This window comes from Jaculus jaculus, chromosome 15 (assembly GCF_020740685.1).
Source record: "Jaculus jaculus isolate mJacJac1 chromosome 15, mJacJac1.mat.Y.cur, whole genome shotgun sequence".
NCBI classification, from domain to species: Eukaryota; Metazoa; Chordata; class Mammalia; order Rodentia; family Dipodidae; genus Jaculus; species Jaculus jaculus.
The window spans coordinates 73,281,573-73,292,797 of NC_059116.1; the positions used below are offsets into that span (position 1 = coordinate 73,281,573).

Consider the following 11,225-nt stretch of genomic DNA (forward strand, 5'->3'; position numbering starts at 1 on the left):
GACCCTGATGTGCCTATTCTCTCTCCCTCTCTCCCTCTCTTAAATAAATAAATCAATTTTTTATAAAGGCAGCCTAAAAACTTTTTATTGCACCTGAGGACTAGATGAGGACTGGGACAAAAGTCAGGAAAACTACTTTTTTTTTTTTTATTTGAGAACAACAGACAGAGAGAAAGAGACAGATATATATAAAGAGATAATAGGTGCGCCAGGGCTTCCAGCCACTGCAGACGAACTCCAGACGCGTGCGCCCTCTTGTACATCTGGCTAACTTGGGTCCTGGGGAGTTGAGCCTCGAACCGGGGTCCTTGGGCTTCATAGGCAAGCCCTTAACCGCTAAGCCATCTCTCCAGCCCAGGAAAACTACTTTCATTGAGTGGATAGACATTTGTCCAAGAAAGAGTAAGAATTTGTAGGGTAAGGATGTATGAGAATATTAATTTCAAGTTCAGCTGGCCATATACGTACTGAGGTTACATCTGTATTCAGCATCAATTATCCTTTAATGATGGATAGCCCCAAAATGAATACTCATGGCTGTTAGTATACAATTCAGTGTTTAAAACAACATTGCAAAATAATAACAGAAAATAAGACTTATTGAATGGGTCCACTTGCATTTTACTCTCGTCCATACCATATCAACAATTAGCCACATGTGTTTTATTCCTTCAAAACACTAGGTTGGTTTTTCCACCTGCAAAATAAGGTGATTAAAATAAATTAATATTTCTCAAATTCGAGTTTGCATTGAGCCATCTGGGGATTCTTATTAAAATTTAAGTGTGGTGCGTGTTGCTCACCTGGGGAGTCTGCGTCGCTGGCGTTCGCGGGACGGTCGCCATGCCTTTGGCCAGAGATCTACTACACCCTTCCTTGGAAGAGGAAAAGAAAAAACATAAAAAGAAAAGGCTGGTTCAGAGTCCACATTCCTACTTCATGAACATGAAATGTCCAGTTGCTACAAAGTCACCACGGTTTTCAGCCATGCTCAGGCGGCGGTTCTGTGTGTAGGCTGTTCAGCAGTGCTGTTCCAGGCGACAGGAGGAAAGGCCAGACTCACAGACGGCTGTTCACTCAGAAGAAAACCACATTAACCACCTACACGACTTGCTGAATTTATGCTTTCTCACAGAAAGCCTTATCTCAAGCTCACTCTACCAAGACAATGTAATGTTTGGTTTTGTAAGGTATGCAACATCAATCTCCTATTTTGGTGTCAGTTTTTCAATAAAGTTTTAATTATGGACAAATCCCCCCCTGAAAAAAAAAATTAAGTGTGAATTGAGGTAGTCTCTGATTGAGGTTTGAACATCAAGTATCCTGCCTAACTCAAAACTAATGCTGGTGGTGTTGAACTGAGGACATTTTTTTGTTGTTTTGAGGTAGGGTCTCACTCTAGCCCAGGCTGACCTGGTACTCACTCTGAAGTCCCAGGTTGGCCTCAAATTCATAGTGATTCTCCTACCTCTGCCTACTGAGTGCTGGGACTAAAGGTGTGCGCCACCATGTCCAACTTGAAGACAACATTTTGGGGAATGGTAACTCATTCATATCCTTTCATCTCGGTAAGGAATTTCTTCAGATGACTCAAGGATTCCTGTTTGCATCATACATTGCTTGAATTATTCATGGAGATTAGATCACCACTTCTTCTCTCATCACCTTGAAAAAAAAAAAACCCCAGTTTAGCCAAGTTTTAATAAAAGCCATAAGCTTGGCCTGGAGAAATGGCTCAGTAGTTAAGGAATTTGCCTGCAAACAATCCAAGTTTGACTCTCCAGTACCCATGTAAAGCCATATACACAAAGTGACACATGCATTTGGAATTCATTTGCAGCAGCTGGAGGCCCTGGTATGCCCATTCTCTCTATCTTTCTCTAATTGCAAGTAAATATTTTTGAAAGCCACAAACTTGGGAAAGAATAAATTCAACTCACCTCAGCTGAAGATAGTGGATTTAGGGACTCTAGAGCCCTTTCCCTGAGGCCATATCCTGACCATGCTATTTATGGTCTTTTTTTTTTTTTTTTTTTTTTTGAGGTAGGGTCTCACTCTAGCCCAGGCTAACCTGGAATTCACTATGTAGTCTCAGGATGGCTTTGAACTCACAGTGATCCTCCTACCTCTGCCTCCTGAGTGCTGGGATTAAAGACCTGTGCCACCACGCCTGGATTTTGTTTTGTTTTGTTTTGTTTTGTTTTTGAGGTAGGGTTTCACTCTAGTCCAGGCAAACCTGGAATTCACTATGGAGTCTCAGGGTAGCCTTGAACTCACAGTGATCCTCCTACCTCTGCCTCCTGAGTGCTGAAATTAAAGGTGTTTACCACAATGACCGGCTTCTTTTTGTTTGTTGTTGTTGTTGTTTTGGTCATGTATATTTATCTTTAATATCTGTATGTTGGGTATAATGTGTCTGTGTGCATGATTAGACATGTACTTGTGTGTGTGTGTGTGTGCACATGTGTGAGTGTGTGTGAGAGGCAAGAGTTTGACTTCACTGGGTGTCTTCCTCTATTGCTCTCTAAGTTCTTCATTGACACAGAGTCTCTCGCTGGAACCCAAACCTCATCATTCAGCGAATCTATGTAGCCAGCTTGCCCTGGGGAATCCCTGTCTCCATTTCCCATCAGGCCTGCCTGGCCTGGCACTTACATGGGTGTCCAGACTGAACTCCGGTCTCAGACACTTTAAGTGCACAGCAAGCACTTTACTGCCCGAGCCATTTCCCTAGCCCCCTTAACGGTCTTTGACTATTCAATTAGCACCCTATTAACTGACAAATATTCTTTGTATTTTCTTTCGGTTTCTTAGACCATAGCTTGTCACCTGCAAACAGGTGTTCAAGGAGGGTAGTGTGTCTAGATGGCTAGAAAGCTGAGATCTGCGGCTCTCATTTCTTCCTTGGGGTGTTGAGGTAATTAAATTAGGCACAACCATAGTAGCAGCATTATGTGCCTTATTAAAGTTCTGGGTTTATGTTTATTTGTTCACGATGGGCCATTTAAGGTGCTCGGTACAAATTCAGACCCTGGTTTAGTCTTACGCCACGTGGTAATCCCGGACAAGTAACTTGTTCTTGCTGTGCTGTTTTCTTAACTGTAAAACCGGGAAGGGTCTGCACATGCCTGTTAGGAAGGTTAAGTGAGGCCATTCTTGTCAAGTGCTCAGAAACAGACCTGGCTCATGGCGAGTATGATACAAGAACTTGCCAGCACTGCGACCCCAGTCCAAACTTAAGTAGTTTTAGACTACTTCCACACGTTCATCTATGAAGCAAACACGTGTGATTCCTTCTTGTTGTATGTCAGCTATTATTTAACAGCTACGGCACTCCCGAATGTTAATAAAAGTGTTGCCATTTATACAATCTTGAAACATTATAAATATTGGAAATTAAAACATTTCAATTTATTGCATTTTCTATAAGCACTATGGAGAACCCAAAATTGTGTGGCACTAATTCTATCCTCAAAAAATATCCAGGGAGGGGCTGGCAAGATGGCTTAACTAAAGTTAAGGTGCTTGCTTGCAAATTCTAAGGACCTGGGTTTGGTTCCCCAATACTCATATTAGCCAGATGCACAAGGTGGAGCATGTATCAACCTTTTTTTGTTGTTGTTGTTGTTTTGTTTTTGCAGTGGCTGGAGGCCCTGGTACGCCCATTCTCTGTCTCCCTCTCTATCTGAATCTTTCTCTATCTCTCAAATAAATAAATAAATATTTTTTTAAATCCAGGGCGGGGCTGGAGAGGTGACTTACCAGTTAAGGCACTGGCCTGCAAAGCCTAAGGATCCGGTTTGACTCCCTAGTGCCTGTGTAAAGCCAGCTGCATAAGATGGCACATGAGTCTGGAGTGTATTTGTAGTGGCTAGAGGCTCTGGTGCAGCTCTGGCGCACTCAGTCTCTACATGTCTGCTTCTCTCTCTTTATCAAGCAAATATTTAAAAACAATCCAGGGCTGGGGATATAGCTCAGTGAGAGAGTAATTGCCTTGTTTGTGTGAGGCCCTAGGTTTAAATCTCCACCACAGCCAAAAAATAAAAAAATTACAGTCCAGTCAGGTATGATAGCATCTGCCTGTAATCCCAGCACTTGAGAGCTGGAGGCAGGAGGGTGCGGAAAGAGTTTAGCCCATCCTAACATAGGGCAGTCACGTGAGGAAGAAGTTTGCACTTACATAAAGGCAGGCTGAGTTTGGTGGCAGGAGCCTGTAATTCCAGCACTCAGAAGACAGCAAGTGCGAGTCATGGGATAACCTGGGCTACACAGTAAGCACTAGTTTATGTTGAGCTAAACAAATGAATGAATAAATAAATATGTATAATGTAATAATGGAATGTTATTGGCTATCACATAATTAGATGATAGATATTTTATCCACTGCTCTATGACAAAATATTCAGAGAATTACTGCTCTTTTTGCATTTTATTTAACTCCCAAAGATTTATTTTTAACCTTCCTAAAACTATTTTTAATATTTTATTTATTTATTAGAGAGAGAGAGAGATAGAATGAGTATAGGCATGCCAGGGCCTCTAGCCACAGCAAACACACTCTAGACACATGTGCCACTTCATGCATCTGGCTTTATGTGGGAACTAGGGAATTGAACCTAGGTCATCAGGCTTTGCAAGCAAGTGCCTTTAACTATAGAGCCATCTTTCCAGTGCTGAAACTTTTTTATTCTTTTGTTTTTTTTTTTTTTTTTTTAAGGTAGGGTCTCAGTCTCTTAGTCCAGGCTGACCTGGATTTCACTTTGTAGTCTCTGAGTGGCCTCAAATACATAGCGATCCACCTACCTCTGCCTCACAAGTGCCGGGATTAAAGACATGAGATACCACGCCTGGCTTAAAGTATTTTTTTAAGTGGAACAAGTGTTACTGTTTTTCTGATTATAAAAGTCATATATAGGAAAAGCAGAGACTAACAGGGACAATAGGGAAAACAGAGGTAAAAATAACCACCTTCTGGAAGGGAACATGGACATAAGAGAGGTGCTATTATTATTGTCTCCTTTAAACTTTGAGCCATGTGCAAATATCACCCATTAAAATAAATGTTATAATATGTATTACACACAGTGTCAAAAATTATGAAGCGGAAAGTGAATTTATTTATCTTGCCATCATGCAATTACCATGCTTCATTTATTAGAGAGAGAGAGAGACAGAGTGAGTGTAGGCATGCCACGGCCTCAAGCCACTGCAAACAGACTCTACGTACAGGTTGTATTGGTATCTTATACTGGTATCTCCAAGTTCTAAGATGCCAGGTAGAAGTGATTTTTAAAATTTTACTTATGTACTTGCAAGCAGAGAGAGAGAGATAGAAGAGAGACAAACAGAGAGAAAATGGGTGTGCTGGGGCCTCTAGCCACTGCAAACGAACTCCAGATGCATGTGCCCCTTGGCATCTGGCTTACGTGGATCCTGGGGAATTGAACCTGGGTTCTTTGGCTTCACAGGCAAACACCTTAACTGCTAAGCCATTTCTCCAGCCCAGAAGTGGATTTTGTTTTTATAAAAATGAGATCCTGTTATAAACAATGTTTAAACAATATTTTATGCCAAAATAAGTAAATCTGGAATGTAGTTTTAATGTTTATATTTTGCATATCGTATACATGTATATCAGTTGATTTAATCAGCTTCCTACAGATGAGTGTTTTCAGCTGTTCTGTGATGAACCTTTATGCATATTTATGTAATTATCTTATTTTCTTGTATTATAATTATTCAAGTTCAATTGCTAGGCAAAGATATATTTGTAAGGTTGATATTCAAAAGAAGAACAGTATGAGTAAAGAAATGTCCTGCTTTCCCTCAATTTTCCTTCTTGGAAGAGGCGTGCACCATGGGTCACTTGGAGGAGCCGAGGGAACGAATCACTTTTGCCTCCCCATGGCTGGGCACAGTGGGCCTGCTAACTTCCAGATCCATCTTTTGTATGCCAGCTGGGAAAATGGAAGAGACAGAGTTGGGTCTTGGCAATAAGTTATGATCGGCATTGCTGGTCGGATTCTGTTTTGCTTTTCTGCTTTGCAAAAGGATATCCCTTGTTTATCTTTAAAGCAACTTTCGACTTATTTCTACTATCAGTCACATCGTGAGTTCATGTGACTGCAGCTCATGTTTATTTGAAAGACAAGAGGTATAATTTGAAGGCAATCGGAACAGTGCTTTAGACCTCAAAGTTGAGATAACATGTGACACTCTGGACCCAACTGGAGGAGAGAAATGAAAAAGAAACTATAATGCTGGGCGTGGTGGTGCATGCCTTTAATCCCAGCACTTGGGAGGCAGAGGTAGGAGGATAGCCATGAGTTCGAGGCCACCCTGAGACTACATAGTGAATTCCAGGTCAGCCTGAGCTACAATGAGACCCTACCTCAAAAAAACAAAAAGAAAAGAAAAGAAACTATAAGATCAATGAGGCTTAATGACAATTTTGGGGTTTTTCTCTCTCACTTTCTTCAATGTGAGGAAATTTAGACTGAAAGAAATGAAATCACCCCTTCAAGATGCTGGTGCAAGGTTGAGCAGGGTACGAACTGTAAGTGTGACTTTGGCTCAGGGATTCACATTACACCAGCAAGTCCGGATTATTGAAGACTAGCTGCCAGTCAGCAGAGAGGCTCCCACCACCACATCTCACCGCTGTGTTTGCTAGTTCCCTTTGGGGTAGTCGATGTTTACCTGTAAAAGAAAAAAAGAGCTGGGCGTGGCGACACACGCCTTTAATCCAGAGGCAGAGCTAAGAGGATGGCTGTGAGCTCAAGGCCTGAGACGACATAGTTAACTCCAGATCAGCCTGAGCTAGAGTGAAACCCTACCTCGAACCCCCCCAACAAAGAATAAAAAAAGAAAGAAAAAAAAAAAAGAAGATGGCTCGCCTGGGGATGGCACCACGATGTATATTGAGAAGCTTACATTAGAACTGATTGATAAGAATTTATTTTTTAATGTGTGTGTGCATGTGTGTCCTGATGCACTTGTACATGGCTGCACATGCATATGGAGGCCAGAGGACAACTTCAGGTGGTGTTTCTCAGGAATACCATCCATCTTTTTTGCGCGTGCATGTGCATGTGTGTGTGTGTGTGTGTGTGTGTGCGTGTGCACACCACAGCACATGTGTAGATGTCAAAAGACAACTTTTGAATGCTGGTCCTTGCCTCCCACCTCTTTTTTGATATGGGTTTCTGTCATTCACTGTTTCATGCTCTAGACTGGTCTGAGAGCATCCAGACAATTCTCCTGTCTCCTCCACCTCCCTCTCTGTAAAGGCTTGCTGGGATCAGCTTCTCACTTCAGTGGGCAAGCACTTTATCCACAAAGCCACCTCTCCAGTGCCCCCAACTGCTTTGAAGGTCCCTCATCACCTGGAACTCTCCAGGTAGGCTAGACTGTCTGGCCAGCAAGGCCCAGGGATCCACCTCTGCCTCCCCAGAGATGGTAAGGGCACGCTGTCAGGCATTTTTATGCGGGTTCCAGGGGCTGAACTCAGGTCTTCATCTTTTCAAGGCAAGCACTTTACAGGCTGTCAAGCCCCACCACCAGAAGCCAAATTTCTGCTCTTTTCTTTTGCAAATTGTCCTTTAACATCTTGCTTTCCTGAATGGCACAGTCAGTATAGCAAGTGACAAAGGTGTCTCCTGCTGCTGCGCTGTGCTGGCCTCTAACATAGCAGAGTGACTGAAAGACTCCAGCTAGCATGCAGCAGTCATCTTTCCTCCTGTTTACCTCAGTCAGGACGGAGTATTGCACCCCAACACTCTCACATACCCACTCACCTGCCGACGTGCTCAGAGACACAAACATAAAAATGTAAGTGCACAGTTGCTCTTCGTGGCCCATGTAAGCAAAACCCAGTCAGATGCACCTTAGTCTTGAAGTGGAAAACCACACCTTGCAATTAATTGCTCCCATTCTTTGTGGCAGGTAGGCAGACACCCCCATTCCTACCGCTGCACCATCAGGGGTGTGTTGTAATGAAACTGCAAGGGTACCAGGATGTGTCCTGACAGGATCCCAGGACCGAGGCTCAAGGCAGAGCGGCAAAACCATGATCAAGAATGGTTCCTGCGGCCTGGGGAGAAGCTCAGTGGGTAAGGTGTCTGCTGGCTAAGTGTGAGGATCCGAGTTCAGATTCTTGGAAGCCCTACTAAGCTGGATGCTGTAGCACAGACATCTGTAATCCCGTTATACCTGTAGTGACATAGGATGGTGACACGGGAGAAGCCCTGGAAGCTTGAGGGCCAGCTAGTGTACATGCTGTAGACATGGCAGCGAACAGCATGAGATCTTGCCTCACACAAGACGGAAGCTGAGGACTAACACCTGAGGTTGCCCTCTGAACGTCTAATGTGCCCCACACCGTATACACACATGAACATACTCCCAAAGGTTTTTTTGTGTTTTTTTTTTTACAAAGTATTTTATTTTTATTTATTTATTAGAGAGCAAGAGACAGACAGAGAGAGAAAGAGAGAGAGAGAATGGGAGCATCAGGACATCTAGCCACTACAAACCAACTCCAGACGCATGTGCCACATTGAGTATCTGGCTTACGTGGGTCCTGGGAAATTGAACCTGTGTTCTTTGGCTTTGCAGGCGAGTGCCTTAACCACTAAGCCATCTCTCCAGCCCAGATTTTTTTTTGGGGGGGGGTTTCAAGGTAGAGTCTCACTGTAGCCCAGGCTGACCTGGAATTCACTATGGAGTCTCAGGGTGGCCTCGAACTCACAGCGATCCTCCTACCTCTGCCTCCCGCATGCTGGGATTAAAGGCGTGAGCCACCACGCCCGGCCCAGATTTTTTTTTTTTTTAAGTGGCCCATGTGTGGTGGCATAGGCTCTTGATCCCAATGACTCAGGAGGCTGCAGCAGGAAGATTTCAAGTTCTAGGCCTGTCTGGGCTACAGAGTGAATTCAAGGCCAACCTGGGCAACTTAAGGAGATGCTGTCTCAACCCAAAGAAGTAAAAGAAGGGCTGGGGGTGTAGCTCAGCCCTCCTTTTAGTGTGAAGCCCTAGGTTCCATCTGTAGTACTGCAATAATAACAAAAATGAAATTAATAATGATAAAAGGAATTGTTCAAATTTTTAATCATTCTGTATAGTTCACAAAGAGTGAAAGACCCTGTGTTCACTTTCACTTCCAGGACTGTCCTGACCAAAGTGTCACGCTGCACCCCGGGTTGTATGTTGCTACATTCAGTTGATAAAGGTTGCTGACTAGCTGGGTGTGGTGGCCCACACCTTTAAAAGCACTACTTGGGAGGCCAAGGTAGGAGGCCACCCTGAGACTACAGAGTTCATGAACTTCGGGTCAGCCTGGGCAACAGTGAGACCCTACCTCGAAAAACCAAAAGGATCGTCTCTGTTTTATTAAGAGAAGCGCTAGCAGTGCATCGTGCGGCCTCTGCTGCAGGATCTCTCCCAGCCCCCCAAGTGACACACCACCCCGTAAACAAACCTCGAGTCCAACCACTGCCTTTGTAGAGCCCGCCCGTTACTCAGAAGCCCTGTAAACAGCCTTTGCTTCCAAATCTCAAGCCCACCTTGTCCACTTTCTTCCAAAAAAGCTAAAAAAATAAAGGGGGGTGGGGGGACAAGAATGTAATGGCTTCCATGCAGTCATTCAGAAGTGCGCATATGATTATATTACACTTACTTACAGAGCGGGAATGTGAGACCCGTCCGTCCACAGCTCACATTCAGGTCAAGGCCGAAGCCAGAACCTTCGCCTGCAAATGTTCACTGAACTCCCTTTAGAAACAAATTACTGTGCTGAGTTCCAGACTCAAGTTGTGCTACATGTGTGTGTGTTTTCCCTGTAAAAAATTAGCCAAATATGTTCTCTCCATTGACAAGGGGAATGAATCAAAAACATCTGGTGGTTTTTCAAACTGGACGATATTGGCTCATTCAACATGGTTTGCATTACTTAGAATCAAGATTTTTAAAAATAGATGAAGATGTTTCTGTCTCAAGGAATTTCCTGGTTTGACAAATCTCACTTCTTCTTTGCGCCTGTTTTAGCAATAAAAGCCACACCAGCAAGGACGGACATGAAATTCTGTCCATGTTGAAATTTTTGTAGCTTTGTTCTGAGAACCAGTTTGAAAAAGAGCACAAATAGGAAAGCAAATAGTGTCTAACAAGATAATTGAAATAAAGGCCCGTATCTTACCTAGATGCCAACAGGGCGAGCCGGCATGAAGATGGTGTCTCTAGCCCGAGGACGAGCTCAGGAAGCAACGGCTTGTTTGCCCAAATTTACGTGAATCCGGATTACATTCCATACTTGGGGACTTTTATTAGACTCTTCTATTTGTGAATTCCAGAACAGTCTGTTTCTATGGTTTTCTTCAGCTCTGATTTAGGCTAGAAGTGGGAATTTAGTTTATCATCAGACAGGACTGGGGATGTGGCTCCCTTGGATGTGTACACGCGAGGCACGCACACGTGCAGCCGTGGGCCCCGCAGCACACAGGAGCGGCGTGTGCAGTGTGTTGCAATCCCAGCACTGGGAAGATGGAGGCAGGACTATGAGAAGTTCTTGGGCTTCAAAAGACGCTGTTGCAAAAACAAAAACAAAGCAACAAAAAGGAAGATTAAAAGGTAAAAAAAAGTTCTCTTAAGGATATAACCAGAAAGTCATGCACTTGTCACCAGGCATTTTGTATATCTAGATATCCATAATTCTTCTCAGCCCTACAAATCAAGAAGTTGTTTTGTCTATTTCACAAATGATAAATCTACTGAGGAGTAATGTTGGGATTTTAATCTAAGTCCTTTTGTTCTTTATTTCTTTTTCTGCTATTCTAGGCTGCATTATTTTTTAAAATATTTTATTTTTTTATTGATTTGAGCAAGAGAAAGAAGCAGAGAGAGAGAGAGAGAAAGTGAGAGGGAAGGTGTCTAGAGCCTCTAGCCACTGAAAATGAACTCCAGACACACGTGCTACCTTGTGTATCTGGCTTATGTGGGTACTGGGGAATCGAACCTGGGCCTTTAGGCTCTGCAGGCAAGTGCCTTCACTGCTAAGCTATAGACTGCATTATTACTCTACAGATATTCATTGCATGTGAATTCAAAACTGTTTCTTCCTAAACATGCTACTCAGCTTTTATTTTTCCAATTTAACATGAAAAGGAATTATACTTTTAGGGGTTGAGAAAGACTAAGTCTCACAAAAGTAACATAGCACAGTTATATTT

At 43.2% G+C, this 11,225-nt stretch overlaps 1 pseudogene; it reads left to right on the forward strand.

Moving 5' to 3' along the window:
* The first annotated feature begins 811 nt into the window (after positions 1-811).
* LOC105944322 lies at positions 812-1,097 on the forward strand (annotated as a pseudogene).
* The last annotated feature ends 10,128 nt before the right edge of the window (positions 1,098-11,225 follow it).